Genomic DNA, 14678 nt, shown 5'->3' with positions numbered 1-14678 from the left:
TTCTTTTCTGCTATCTTGGATGCAGCAACCTCCCTAGTATACTGCTCCATTTCTTCAGTCATTTCGAAACTAGGCATGACTATGGGCTCTGAAGTTGCAGTCCTTTTTGCTTTCTTAGGGCTTGAGTCTTCATCCCAGTTCTCTTCCAGTTCTTTCAACATTTCTTCCCTTCTTCCTTCAGCTGTCTTCAGATTTCTTGTTGAATTAGACCTCTTCCTTTTGATGGTCTGAAGAGCAGCTTCTCTTTTATTTTTGGGACTTGAAGGCTTTTCAGAAGCAGCTTGATCAGAAGCAGCTTGTTCAGAACCAGCTTGTTCAGAAGCAGGCTGTTCTGCTGTTTCTTGAGTACTCCTTGTCCTTTTTCTGATAAGAGGGACATCATCCAAATCCTCCACTTCCTCAAGAATGGTGGACATAGCAGATTTTTCCTTCTTAGCTTTCTTATGCTTCTGAGCACCCACCTCAGTAGCATCTTCAGCAAGGTATTCTTCCTTGGTGATCTGCTTCTTTTTAGATTTTCTGCCTTTGGCCACAGGCAGATCACCACCATACATTTCTTCTGGGATATCTTTCAGGCTGATTTTCTTGTTGTAGCTCTTGTAGTAGTCCAAGATGTAGGCCCTCTGAACATCCAGGGGATCTTTCTTGCAGATAGGGATGTGATGAGTGACTAGATCAGATATGACATCAGATTCATGCATATCTGTATCTAGTTTCTTGCAAGTTGAAATCAGCCTCATCTTGACTAGAGTTGCCCCATTGATTATTTTTCCTGTGACTGCTCCCAGCTTCTGATTATCATAAATACCCACGTCTTTCAGGGCACTTAGGAGTCCTCCTTCTTGAAAGATTATGGAGAGCAGCCTTCCATAGGGAACAAACTTCCTGTTCTCCATCTGGCTCTTCTTGAGTTCCTTGATCATGTATTTAAACATATACTTGGGAACGTTCATTGTTGTTTCCTGAGAGATGGTGTGATGCAGAAAGACTTTGTGACCAAGTGAAGGTTGATCATTTCCTCCACCTTTGGGAAAAATGTTTTCATTTTGGATCTTCAGCAGCATTTTCTTTTCCATGCTTAAGGTGCTGTAAGGCTTAGCATCCTTTGATCCGTAGATAGTGTTGTTTACTATCTCCTTCCATGGGCTTGTTCTGGGGTTAGGAATCACTTCTCCATCGTATGTCCCAGAAGCATCCCTTCTCATGGCTTGAGCAATCACATGCTCATTGATTGTTACAGGAATCCCCATGACGTTTGATCTAATCTCAGTCCCAGTGAAGGCGAGTAGACCCATTTCTTCTCTGGTTTTTCCCTCCAAAGTAGGATCAACCAGAATCATCTGAGCTTCTTCCTGTTTAGCAGCAACTTTGTCAAACACTGAAGCTCTTACCCAGAATTGTCTGACAAGCACTTCATAAGTAGGACCGTTGAGAAGACTGAAGTAACTCATCAGCTTCTGCTTTTTGTAGAATCTTACCAAGTCGCATCCATGATGAGTTAGAGAAGTGAAATCCACTGGATTTTCCGCTTGAATGATTAGATCCCATTCCTCAATCGACATAGTTCTTCCTTTGATTTCATAAGCAGGAGTATCTATATCCATATTCGATGAAGAACCACCGGCAGAACTTGAAGATGCCATTGATATGAAGTGGTTTTAGGGTTCTAAAGAGTTTTTGAGAGGATGAGAGAATGCGTTTACTTTCGCAGAGGGTTGAGAAGAAAAAATAGAAAGTGTTTGTTGTGAAGTGAGAAGTGTGTGAAATGACTTAGTGTTTTTTATTAAAACGTTTGTAATTCAGAGGGGACAAACAAACACAGCATTAATGACAAATTGGGGGCGCGTGTAAGTACGTCAAAAAGCGAATAAAAACATCATTGCCCTTTTTGTTATACTCCAATACAAATAAACCACGTCAGAGACTCTTCAGAAAACTACCTTTTGGGTAATGAGACAGCTGTTACATAAAGTAACTTCCACCGTTCCCACTAACCAAGCTATTCAGAAGCAAAGAATAACACTTCTGAAGTTTTAGTGCTGACGTCATCTTCAGAAGCACATTTTCCTCAGAACCTCAATTAAGAGCTTCTGATGAACCAAAATGCTTCTGAATAAACTTCAGAACCAAACTTCTTATTCAGAGGCAAGCAATTTTTTAATCAGACACAAAATGCATGTTCAAATTTTTCTTAATAAAATCAAATCTTTCAACAGACAAAGGTTTTGTAAATATGTCAGCCCATTGATGTTCAGTATCAATGAATTGTATATCTAAAATTCCTTTTTGAACATAGTCTCTGATAAAATGGTGTTTGATTTCAATATGCTTGGCTCTTGAATGTAGAATTGGATTCTTTGACAAACAAATAGCAGCAGTATTATCACAATAAATGGGAATACTGTTAGCATTGATCTGATAGTCTTCCAACTGATGTTTCATCCAAAGCAGTTGTGTGCAACAACTTGCAGCTGAAATGTACTCTGCTTCTGCTGTAGACATAGCAATAGTTGCTTGTCTTTTGCTTGCCCAGGATATCAGATTCTCTCCCAGGAATTGACAATTTCCACTGGTTGATTTTCTTTCAATCCTATCACCAGCATAATCAGCATCACAGAATCCAATCAACTTATAATCTAGGGATTTCCTATACAGGAGTCCAAGATTAGTTGTTCCTTTCAGATACCTGAAGATTCTCTTAACTGCAGTTAAATGAGATTCTCTAGGATCTGATTGAAATCTTGCACACAAGCATACACTGAATAAAATATCAGGTCTAGATGCAGTGAGGTATAACAGAGAACCAATCATACCTCTGTAAAGCTTCTGGTCTACTACTGTTCCAGTATCTTCTTTGCTTAAGGTGCAGGTTGGATGCATTGGAGTGTTCATCATTTTACAGTCTTCTAGCTTGAACTTCTTCAGAAGCTCCTTTGTATATTTTGTTTGATGAACATATACTCCTTCTTTACTTTGGTTGATTTGAATTCCCATAAAGAATTTCAATTCTCCCATCATACTCATTTCAAATTCATCCTGCATTAACTTAGAAAATTCTTTGCAAAGAGATGCATTAGTAGAACCAAATATTATATCATCAACATATATTTGCACAATCAAAATATCTTTCTTAAGAGTCTTTCTGAAGAGTGTTGTGTCAACTTGTCCTCTTTCAAAATCATTTTTAATTAAGAAATTACTTAGTCTATCATACCAAGCTCTGGGAGCTTGTTTCAAGCCATATAGTGATTTCTTAAGTTTATAAACATGGTCAGGATGCTTAAGATCCTCAAACCCAGGAGGTTGTTTAACATACACTTCTTCTTCAATGACTCCATTAAGAAAGGCACTTTTGACATCCATTTGATATAATATTATGCCATGATTAATTGCGTAGGATAGAAGTAACCTGATTGCTTCCAATCTTGCAACTGGAGCAAATGTTTCAGTGTAATCAATGCCTTCTTGTTGACTGTAGCCTTGAGCAACAAGTCTGGCTTTGTTTCTGGTTACTTCTCCTTGTTCATTCAGCTTGTTTCTGAATACCCATTTTGTTCCAATAATGTTCTTCTGAAAAGGTTTGGGTACCAGATCCCACACGTCATTCCTTTGGAATTGATTTAGCTCTTCTTGCATAGCTAATATCCATCCATCATCTGAGAGAGCTTCTTCAACAGTTTTAGGCTCAATTATTGAAAGCAGTCCTATCAATGATTCTTCTTGTCTAAAATGTGATCTTGTTCTTCTAGGACTTTCTTTGCTTCCAATGATTAGCTCCTCAGGATGTGAAGATTTGTGCTTGAATTTAGGTTGAATAACCTGCTGAGTGTTATCTTGAAAGTCCTCAGAAGCAATTTCATTCTGTACTTTTGAGCTAGGTTCTGCTTCTGAATTAGACTCAGCTTCTGGAGTGATTTCAGCTTCTGGACTAGATTCAACTTCTGTATACTTTTCAGAATCAGAAGGTTGATCAGATTCTGACGCATCTTCAGAATCAGTTGTACCTGCATTACTTTCACTTTGCTCTGAAGTTTTACTTCCAGGCTCTCTATCATCAAATTTTACATGCATAGATTCTTCAACACATTGTGTTTCTGAATTATACACTCTGTATGCCTTTGACCTTTCAGAGTAACCTAAAAAGATTCCTCTTTGAGCCTTGGCATCAAATTTCTTCAGATAGTCTTTAGTGTTTAAGATGTAACAGGTACATCCAAACTGATGAAAGTAAGAGATATTGGGTCTTCTTCCTTTAAAGAGTTCATATGCTGTTTTCTCCAACATAGGTCTGATATAGATCCTATTTTGAATATAACATGAAGTATTGACTGCTTCTGCCCAAAAATGTTTAGCTAAGTTGTTTTCATGGATCATGGTTCTGGCCATTTCTTGTAAAGTTCTGTTCTTTCTCTCTACAACTCTATTTTGTTGTGGAGTTCTAGGAGAGGAAAACTCATGGAGAATCCCATGTTTTTCACAAAAAAGTTCAAATGGCTCATTTTCAAATTCTCCACCATGATCACTTCTGACTTTCAAAATATTCAGTTCTTTTTCAGATTGTATTTGAATGCAGAAGCTGCTGAACACTTCACATGCATAGTCTTTACTTTTAATGAATTTTACCCAAGTCCATCTGCTGTAATCATCAACAATGACTAATCCATATTTACTTCCATATAAGGATGCAGTGTTAACTGGACCAAAAAGATCAATATGGAGTAATTCTAAGGGTCTGGAGGTTGATACAATGTCTTTAGATTTGAACGAACTTTTCACAATTTTCCCTTTCTGACATGCACCACAAAGTGCATCTGAATGATAATCAATGTTAGGCAATCCTTTGACCAGTTGTAACTTGCTAATTTTAGAAATTAATCTCCAATTAGCATGTCCCAACCTTTTATGCCATACCCATTTTTTATCATTCATTGACAGAAGGCAAACTACCTTCTGATCAGCCAGATCAGAGAAATTTATTTTATAGACATTCTCAACTCTCTTTCCCTTGAATGTAATGGATTTGTCATCCTTGTTAACTAGTGTGCAGTTGGTCTTACTGAACGTTACATCATACCCATTGTCACAAAATTGACTTATGCTCAATAGGTTATGCTTCAGACCATCTACTAGCCACACATTATTAATTGAGATGGAGGAATTACCAATAGTACCTGTACCAATGATCTTTCCAGTTTGGTTGCCACCAAACTTCACTTCTCCTCCATCTTTCATTGTAAGGGTAAGGAACAAAGCTTTCTCTCCAGTCATGTGCCTTGAACATCCGCTGTCTAGGTACCATGACCTTTGTTTCTCTCTTGCCCTTAAGCACACCTGCATTTTTGGCCAATTCAGATTTAGGTACCCATATCTTCATGGGTCCTTTTGGGTTAGTTTTGGAGGTTTTACTTTTCCTCCCTTGTACCTTAGGGTGAATGCTGAGTAGCTTCTGATCATTCAATACTTTAGGTTTGACACCTTTTGGTATTGTTTTCTCAGAGGCAGTAGCTGCTTTGTTCTTCTGATCCTTTTGTTTTGGGATTTTAGATTCTGGTTTGATCAGATTCTGATGAACAGTTTCTGATCTTTTCAGAATTGTAATCTTTTGACTCTTAGGAACAGATTTTGTCATTACCTTGATCTTAAGGTTTTCTGGCTTTGATGTGATCTTAGCCTGTGAACCAGAAGCTTCAGGTTTTGACTGAACAGCAGTTTTAGCATTTGTACCTTCAGGCACAAAGGTGGATTTCAATCCATCCTTGATACAATCACAGTAGCTCTTGAGACTGTATTCTTTGGATTTCTCCTCAGAATATCCAATCCCTTTGCCTTTGTTCTTGTATGTGCTGTAGATCATAGAAGCAACTTTGCTTCTGTCTATTCCAGCCATAATAAAATCATCCAAGGCAATCTCATGTTTATTGCCTGAACCTTTATCACATTTTTCTTGTAGCTTCTGACAAAGACTCTTGAGTCTATCTTCATATGTTGCTGATATGAGGTTAAACCCTTTGAGTTCTTCTTCAGAAGCTTTTAGTTTCAATAGAGTTGACTTTTGTTGTTTCATCAAATCAACATATTTTTCTTTTAAATCTGTCAACTCATTGGTTCTGTGTTCAAACAGTGATAAAAGTTCTTTTAGAGAATCAACAAGTTCTTGTCTAGGGATTTTAGAATATACCTCATTTTCATCTTCTGAATCTGATTCAGCTTCTGATACTGCTTCTGATGATACTGTTGCTACTAACCCAACGGCTGCCTTAGCATCATCATCAGCTTCTTCTTTATCAGAACCAGATTCACTATCCAAATCTTCCCAGGTTGCCATCAAGCTCTTTTTGATTTGCTTTCTGAATTTACTGGAGTTGAAGCTTGATTTCTTGGATTTGCCTTTAAACTTCTCCTTCTGAAGATCAGGGCAATCAGCAATGAAATGACCAGGCTTCTTACAATTGAAGCATCCCTTCTGATCTTCTTTCTTGAAGTTCTTGTAGCTACCTCTCTTGCTCAAAAATTTCTTCTGCTTCCTTGCCAGATACTCAAGCTTGTTGGACAGCATAGCCATCTTTACAGATTGATCTTCATCAGAATCTCCATCAGGTGATTCTTCTTCAGATTCACTGGCTTTGTAGGCTTTGGAAGACTTTGAGGTCTTTCCTTTAGATGGTAAAGCAATGGATTTACTCTTCTTAGAGGTTTCATGCTCATTTAGACTCATTTCATGCACTTTGAGTGAGCTAACAAGATCTTCAACACTTAAAGTATTTAGATCCTTAGCTTCCTCAATGGCAGTTACTTTGGGTCTCCATCTTGAAGGTAGGCTTCTCAAAATCTTACTAACATGATCAGAAGAAACATAGCTTTTCTTCAGTATTTGCAATCCAGAAACTAAAGTTTGAAATCTTGAGTACATTTCTTCTATACTCTCATCATCCTTCATTCTGAAAAGTTCATACTGATGAACTAGCATCAAAGCTTTAGCCTCTTTTACTTTCTTGCTGCCTTCAAAGTTTGCACATAGAGAAGCAAACATGGCCTTCGCAGTAGATTTGTCACTCATTTTCATGTATTCGGTGCGAGGTATAGAAGCCACAATGATTCCTCTTATCTTGTGGTGTTTCTTATAAAGCTTCTTCTGAGCAGGAGTATGTATTCTTCTGTCTATAGCAGCTCCTTCTTCATCCAAATCCAGATCATCAACTCCATCTTCCAGTATATCCCATAGCTCTTCATCCAATCCCATGATAAAGCTGTACATATTAGTTTTCCACCATGAAAACTCTTCTGGATCTCCATTAAACTTTGGAGCTTTTCCAGAGTCTGTTTTCTTGTCAGCAGTATCATAGTCATGCTTGACACTTGTGTATTTTGTAGTAGTTGATTCCTCATCTCCAGACATGTTTTTCTAATAGATCTTGAAATGTAACACGGTTAAGTGCTGTGATAACAGAGCAAGCTCTGATACCAATTGAAGGTGAGAAAAACACAAGAAGGGGGGGTTGAATTGTGTTTTCTTTTTCTGTCTAGAAAATTCTTCTTCAGATAAAACTTCAGAAGCAGTTTGAGAGTGCTTCTGATGAAATGATCAGAATCAGATATGCAGCGGAAAGAACAGAGCAGAGAAAAGAAAGACAAAGACACAAGCAGTTATCCTGGTTCCTTCCACAACACGGAAGTAGTCCAGTCCCCTTGCACTTCCAAGGAGATTTCACTATAATCACAAGATTACAACTGCTCAATACTTTCTAAGTATGAGACTTCACAACACTATGCTCAAGCACACACGCAAGAGTCTTCCAATGCTCAAGCACTAAGCAAGAGACTTCTAATGCTCAAGCACGCAGGCGAGAGACTTCTAATCAAACAAAAATACAGAGAATTGAGTTTGAATTGAACACTTGATATACAATCAGTGGTGTTCACAATACAATACAGAAAAGACTCTAGACTTTGAATTTCTAAGATGTATCAAATCAGTGCAGAAATTCAGTGTGCTTTGTAGTATCAAATTGACAGAGTTTTGGCGCTTTTGAACTTATGTATTTCTCTATCAAATCTTCAAGTCTTCACTCCTTTATATAGAGGCGTGAAAGAGACGTTGAGATAATCAGCACGTCTAAAGAGTCGTTTGAAATCCTTTGATTATCCACCAGTGATCCTTTGCCTGATTTGGGTGTAGTCCTTTGAAGAATCAACTTCAAATTCATTCCCATCTTGAGTTGTACAAATTCTGCAGGCATGGCTGTTGTTTTGTCTTGTAGCGTAGACAGAAAACAGAGTAGTGGAGGTAGTGGTTGTACACTTGTACTTTGTCAACTCTATTAATGAGAGACAAGTGCTCAGTGCTTTCCATATATCCGTTGATACCTCCCTTTCAGTTCTTCGTTCTTCTTTGATAAGACTGAATTGAGAATCAGCAACTTTGAATCTTCAGTTGGATTAAAGGATCAAATGTAGCTTCTGGTGAAAATATTGCTTCTGATGAAAACTTTTGCTTCTGATGACTTTCTGCTTCTGATGACGTCATCTCTTCAGGAGCAGTTTAGCTTCAGGAGCAGTTTAGCTTCAGATGCTCAGAATTTCTTTTTCTTTCCATTGTTCTTCCAAGACCTATTGAAATAACTTGAGTAGCCTTTGGTCCTGTACACTTGAACAATTATTAGTAATAACCAATTGACAATTTTTAATACCTTGTTATCATCAAAACTTAATAAGGTTCATTGTGAAACACATTTTGTTCCAACAATTTTCACATCTATCAAGTTGTTCCTTTTGTGATTTCGTCGTCTAAGTGCGGCGTTTTGTTGTTCGTCGTCTTGTGCGGCGTTTGATTTCGCGTCTTGTCGTGGTGTTTGTTCAGTTCCTATTGAAAGATCTACATCAATCAATTACAAATTCAAGCAATGATTTGGACGTCAACGTTGCAGATTCGGAATCATGAGTATTTCGGTGACTTAGGTTTTATCATATTATTTATAGGCATTTTGCCGTTGTATGCTATTAACTTGGGTGCTGTGAGTTTGTTCGCAGATTCACCCTTTACGTTTTTAGCGATGTTTGTATCTGATGCACTCTATCGATTTGAATGAATGAATATCGTTTTATTTTGTCAAAAAAAAAAAGTGGACCGCAACAATGCAACAATTATTATTTTTGCTTTGTCATTTAGATGTTTAAATTGTTGTATGAGAAACAGAAAAATAAAGCAAAATTTAAAGAAAGAGTAAAAATAGAGTTAAACCCATAAATCACAACTAGATAACACAAAAGAAAATATAAGTAATAAATAACATAAAACCCTATTGCTGCCTAAGGATAATACAAGTAATAATATTAAAAAAAAAAAAAAAAAAAAAGAAGACTCTATTGCTGAATCCATTGAGAGAATGGATTTGATAACAACAAATAAAGAGAATGGAGGAAAGAAAATGAGGATAAAAGAGAAAAAAAAAACCTTTGGTTTAATTTCTGTTTCTTCAATTACCTCCCTTTTGTTTTCAATTTATAGGCTCCAAATGTGCAGTTAGCAGAGATGAAAGAGGAATAAAAAATGTTTACTTTTTGATAACTTGTAATATACTTGGTGAAAATAGGGCGCATGGCTTGCTGTGAGTGTTATAGCAGAATTATTTTAGGCAAAAATGACGGGGGAAAACATTGACCATGCAAAAGATAAATTGGTGTTTCATTCAAGATAGTAAGTGTATATTTGAGTCCATTTTTTTTAATGTGTCAAAATTTATTTTATGGAGAAAGAATTGATTTTGATATGTTTAAATATATTTTTTATTAAAACTAATTTTGTCTTTAGAATTAACTTTAACTTAAAGATATGATCTATAAAACTTTAAAGACTTGGTCTAATGATAAAAAGACAAATTTTGAAATTGAAAGGTCTTGAGTTTGAGCTTCGCTAATGTCTTTGAAGGGAGTCGAAAGTCTTTTTCATTTTGGATCGAGACATCATCCCTCTTACCCTAAATTTCTACTAGCAAAAATAAAAGTTAAGATTTATAACTTTAGACACAAAACATGAAGAGGGAATACCACTTTTTAGGCCAAAATGTAATATTTTTTACACAAAAATCATAACTTTTGGAGGCTAAAGTTTGAGTTGGGATCAAAATTGCAAGAAAAGTAATAATCGAGGGATTAAAAAGATTGAATTAAAAAAGGGGGACAATTTTATGAGGGTGATAAATTGGGAGGAATAAAAGTGCGATTAAAACATTACTATTTTAATCTCCATTTTAGAGTAATTTTTTTTTTTTTGGTACAAATTTTAGAGTAATTTTCTTACAAGGTAAAATAATATGTTTTTACTTTAAAAAATATATATAATCTACTGAATTGGTTTGACAAAATTAGGGTACCTCACCATCTGAAACCCAATGTCCATAGTCCCTCGTCCTTAAAGTAGTCTAATATGGTTTTGAGAAATGTTGTGCGTGACGCCCATTATTGTGACAATGCTTTTTTTTTTCTTCTTCTTTATAAACGAGTAATCTATATTTCAAGTCGAGTAGAACAATAATTGATGCAAAGCTCTTTCTCAAAATTTTTAACATTGTTACATTTTCATGACCGAATTCAAACACAAGATCTCTGGTTAAGTTGTCGGACATCATTATTTAAGAGCATAATAATAATAATAAAATTACAAAAAAAAATTTCCTTTTAAAATATTCCTACAAAACGATTTTGGACAAGAAAATGAATCTACTTGACACGGATAAGTAATAATAAAATATAAAAAGAAGACTACATTGAAGCTAGTCAACTAATAATTTCAAAGTTTAAAACATTTAATAATGAAAATTACCAATAATAATTACAATGTCAAAAATGCCAATCAACATCCAAAACAGGCTTATAAGCAATTGACTTTTTAGGTTCATTAAATAATTAATGCATCTCGTTATAAATATAGACTAGATACATCACTTACACAATGAACCGGAGGGAATAATAAATATTAAGAAATTCTCAAGTTGGTCCATATCAAACTGCTACAAGATGTTTTTGAGTCAGCTTCAGCTTATACCAAACACACAACTGCTGCAACTAATTTAAATCCTCAAGTGAAGATCTACATTGGCATCTTCACATGAGAATGATTTTGCTTCTACCAGAGATATGTGACATTTAAATAATACACAATATATACCTGACATTTAAATAATACACACTTTAGATAGGGGAAAAAAGGTCAAACTGATAGTAATTTCTATAGCAAATACACAGATATATATTGTAATTAACGAAGAACCAACAATCTGACACGGAACACTAACACGTAGACACCGATAATAGTTTAAGAAAATGAAAGTGGTTGTCTGTAACTACAAGTGTTATGTTATGTGTCATGTCAGTGTCGGATGCTGACACGTGTTAGAAACCAGAGACGCCTTTAATTGAAGTGCTTGTGCTAAATAGGTATAGGATAATAAATTATTAAGGATATAAGATCCGATCTAGTATGGTTTTGAAAAACAATGTCGAAGTGAAGACTGTCACTAAAATCCTGAAATTGCAATCTATATAGCTTAAGCAATAGATTATTCGAAGAACTTGAGAATTTTGTATTCTGAACGTAACTTCATTTACATTTACATTTACATACAGGCTGAGGAAGATAGTCTGGAAAAAACCTACTATTCTACATTTACTTTAATATTCAGAATTTAAAACTCGAGCTTAATTGGATGCTACTGCTAAAGATTATAAGGGCTCTTCGAATGGGATTGTATGTAATACAACTGCGTTGGGTTTATTTTGGCCTAGACCATAATTTACAAAGATATCTCCTTATTGTTCAGGTTTTTGATGAATAGGCAAGATATAAAAAGTGAGATCTACGACTCTTTTTCTAAAGTTAATTATAGACGTAGTCAATACACAAATGTAAATGGACATTAGTGAAAAACATCATTCGTTAAGACAGAGGGTTCTAGTTTAATATAGGATCTGTTAACGAATCCACCAACCTATTGAGAAATGTAAATGTGTGCTATTTTCTACATGCATGTTAAGTATTTTCCTTAGTATTACAAAATTCATCTTTATAATCAACAAAAGTAAGTGCAATCAGAATCCAGAAAATTTGCATGTGTGTTAAGTAATGGATGAACGGATATCATTTATGTCACTAATCAAATAGATGAATGAGAAGGGTGAAAATGAACTACCTCTTGAAGAACTGGGTAATGTACCGCACTACAAAACACATTAGTACAATCACCAAAATATCTGTAATAGTTAAGGAACTGTAATTAAAGAAACTATGTAACTCTTTTGTAAAAAATATTTTACGTGATTTCAGTTGTCTTTCAAACAAAAAAAAAACGGCTAAACAAATATTGTTCTAACAAACTACATAATTTTAAAACAATTTATGAATCTCAGTTTCAACAAAATCCCTATATAAATAACTAACATGGTTAAAAAACGACATTTTAAGATAACTACGAAGGAAAAGAAATCTAAAGGAGTCAAAATCTATGTAGGAGAAAGTGAAATAAAGGATACTGAATGAGCAACGTTCCCACCAATCCAGCATAAAAAGCCCAAAAGTGACGTTGTAAAGGTGAACCTTTCGCTGAACCCAATTCATGACTTCCACAACTGCAAAAAATATATTTTTGGGGTCATAATCTTAACATAAACTATAAAGGTCAAATTGCATTCTTAGCTTGTAGATACAGAAACATATAAGCATTAACTATTTGTATAATTCATGTGCTTAGTTTCAACGTAAACAAATCATTGCTCAGTTTCAGCAATTTTTGATTGGCTGCTTCACTAAAATTATGGATCAATCGACTCATTGATTTGACATAAACCAAATACACTAGTTATGTTAAATGATAACTTGCATCACATCTTAACTCTTACACCTTAAATTAATCGAGTACAGCCAAATCCTAAGCTCTTGAATGTATTCTTTTCAGATTCAGATGCATGATGAGTCTATACATTTAAAGATAAGAAGTTTACCCGGCCTATTGATGGATACAAAATATAATTTATATCACATGTAGAAATCCTAAAATAGTTAGCCCGACCTAAAGACATGTCATGTTCGATGATGAAAACTATATTCTAGACACACCAATAACCATCTGTGGCAGACTTACTCGGGCAACAGAGCTGGAGTATATCGATCGCTATTAAAATGAAAATACTTAATGAGGAATAACTTAAATTGTTTTTCCATTCGTTAGGCATAAGCTGTAATGTATGGCCTACACTACACAACTAAGTGAGCTGCAGCTAAGGCGAAAAAATTTCTATACCAAGAGTCATGAACATAATTAAAAGGTTGAACCAGCTAAGTGAACAGCAATTCAGAAAGTAGCCTTAATTGAATTCTCATTAGCGATCTTATACACAATCTAGGACAATTTTAGAGCTAATAAACTGCTTTTTGTCGGTCATAGTTTTGCTAACACCCAACTTAAACTCCAAAAACTATGCACCTTTGATGCTCTTAATTGCTTTTACTAACTTGTTTAATTCTTGTAAAGTGTGCATAAAAACATGCATTGAAGATTACTACACCAGCTAAGAAAATATCAGATCTAATAAGGAAGACGACGCAAACAAATATTGCCTGGTTTCAACATTTATTTACTGGCTGGTTCCATACAAATTATGGATCAACCAACTCATCAATTTGATATAAACCAAATATACTACTACAGAAGTTATGTTATATATTAACCTGTATCACATCTTAACTCTGAAGTCTTAATCAAGTACAGCCAAATCCATAAGCTCAGGAATGTATTCATTCCAGATTCAGATATATGACGAATATAGACATATAAATGACTTCATTTGATACGACACTAATACGTAGTCAAGTTCATTGGAAAAACGCATTTAATGAACACCCACATGCAAACACTTATGTTTCACATTCACAAAATCCAGTTTGCATTCTGTAATTTGTTTAGCTTTAACCCTCCAATATCTAGGAAAAATTGGGCCTGTTAAACTAAAGTTCTGCTAGAAAGTAAGTAAAGTCTAGCCATGATTCGACCTTAACTGAAGTTCATTTACCACTTGCATTGTGAAAACTTTGATTCTTAAAAACGTTAAACATTTTAACCTTCAAATAACATAAAGAAATAAAAAAGAAAGAAATTGATCGCAGTGGGAATCGAACCCACGACCTTTAGATTCGGAGTCTAACGCGATATCCACTCCGCTATGCGACCATTTTATAACAAACAAGCATCACTCAAAGCTTTATACAATACAATCAAGCCTTAGATTATTTTCAAATTGAAAGAAAGATCAAGGAATCTGATAGAAGCAAAATCAATATAACGCGAGACATAGAAAGAATAATTAATTAATTTGAGAGAGAATGAATGATCGCGTGCGTGCGTACCTTGTGCGATCGCATGAGATTTGAAAGATCCAAAAAATGTTGAACGATCGGTTCTTACTTTGCTGTCAGATGCAAATACAGACAAATTCGAGAAAACTATGTTTCTGTCTTTCACTATTTCCCGTGAAGTGAAAAGGATTAAAGACAACAAAAACAAAATTGTTTAGTTAGAACATGATTTGTTCTTTCTTATTACTTCTTGTTTTGTTGCTGTTTAGTTAGAGAGAGATGCACTTGTTCTTCAGGGTGTAACGGTTCGGTTTGGATTGGTTTCAATCAAAAA

At 35.1% G+C, this 14678-nt stretch overlaps 1 long non-coding RNA gene and 1 other non-coding gene across 2 annotated transcripts; both read right to left on the bottom strand.

Moving 5' to 3' along the window:
• Nucleotides 1-10770: 10770 nt before the first annotated feature.
• On the bottom strand, nucleotides 10771-12600 carry LOC120576839 (uncharacterized). The gene is made up of 3 exons (XR_005642910.1): nucleotides 12526-12600; nucleotides 12186-12246; nucleotides 10771-11164 (listed from the first exon to the last, which is right to left on the bottom strand). It is a non-coding gene; the product is annotated as an uncharacterized lncRNA (long non-coding RNA).
• A 1546-nt stretch (nucleotides 12601-14146) lies between these two features.
• On the bottom strand, nucleotides 14147-14219 carry TRNAR-CCG (transfer RNA arginine (anticodon CCG)). Its single transcript has one exon. It is a non-coding gene; the product is annotated as a tRNA-Arg (tRNA).
• Nucleotides 14220-14678: the final 459 nt, after the last annotated feature.

The sequence above is a fragment of the Medicago truncatula genome, chromosome 7 (genome assembly GCF_003473485.1).
Source record: "Medicago truncatula cultivar Jemalong A17 chromosome 7, MtrunA17r5.0-ANR, whole genome shotgun sequence".
Taxonomy (NCBI): domain Eukaryota; kingdom Viridiplantae; phylum Streptophyta; class Magnoliopsida; order Fabales; family Fabaceae; genus Medicago; species Medicago truncatula.
This window is presented reverse-complemented; position numbering and strand designations above follow the sequence as displayed.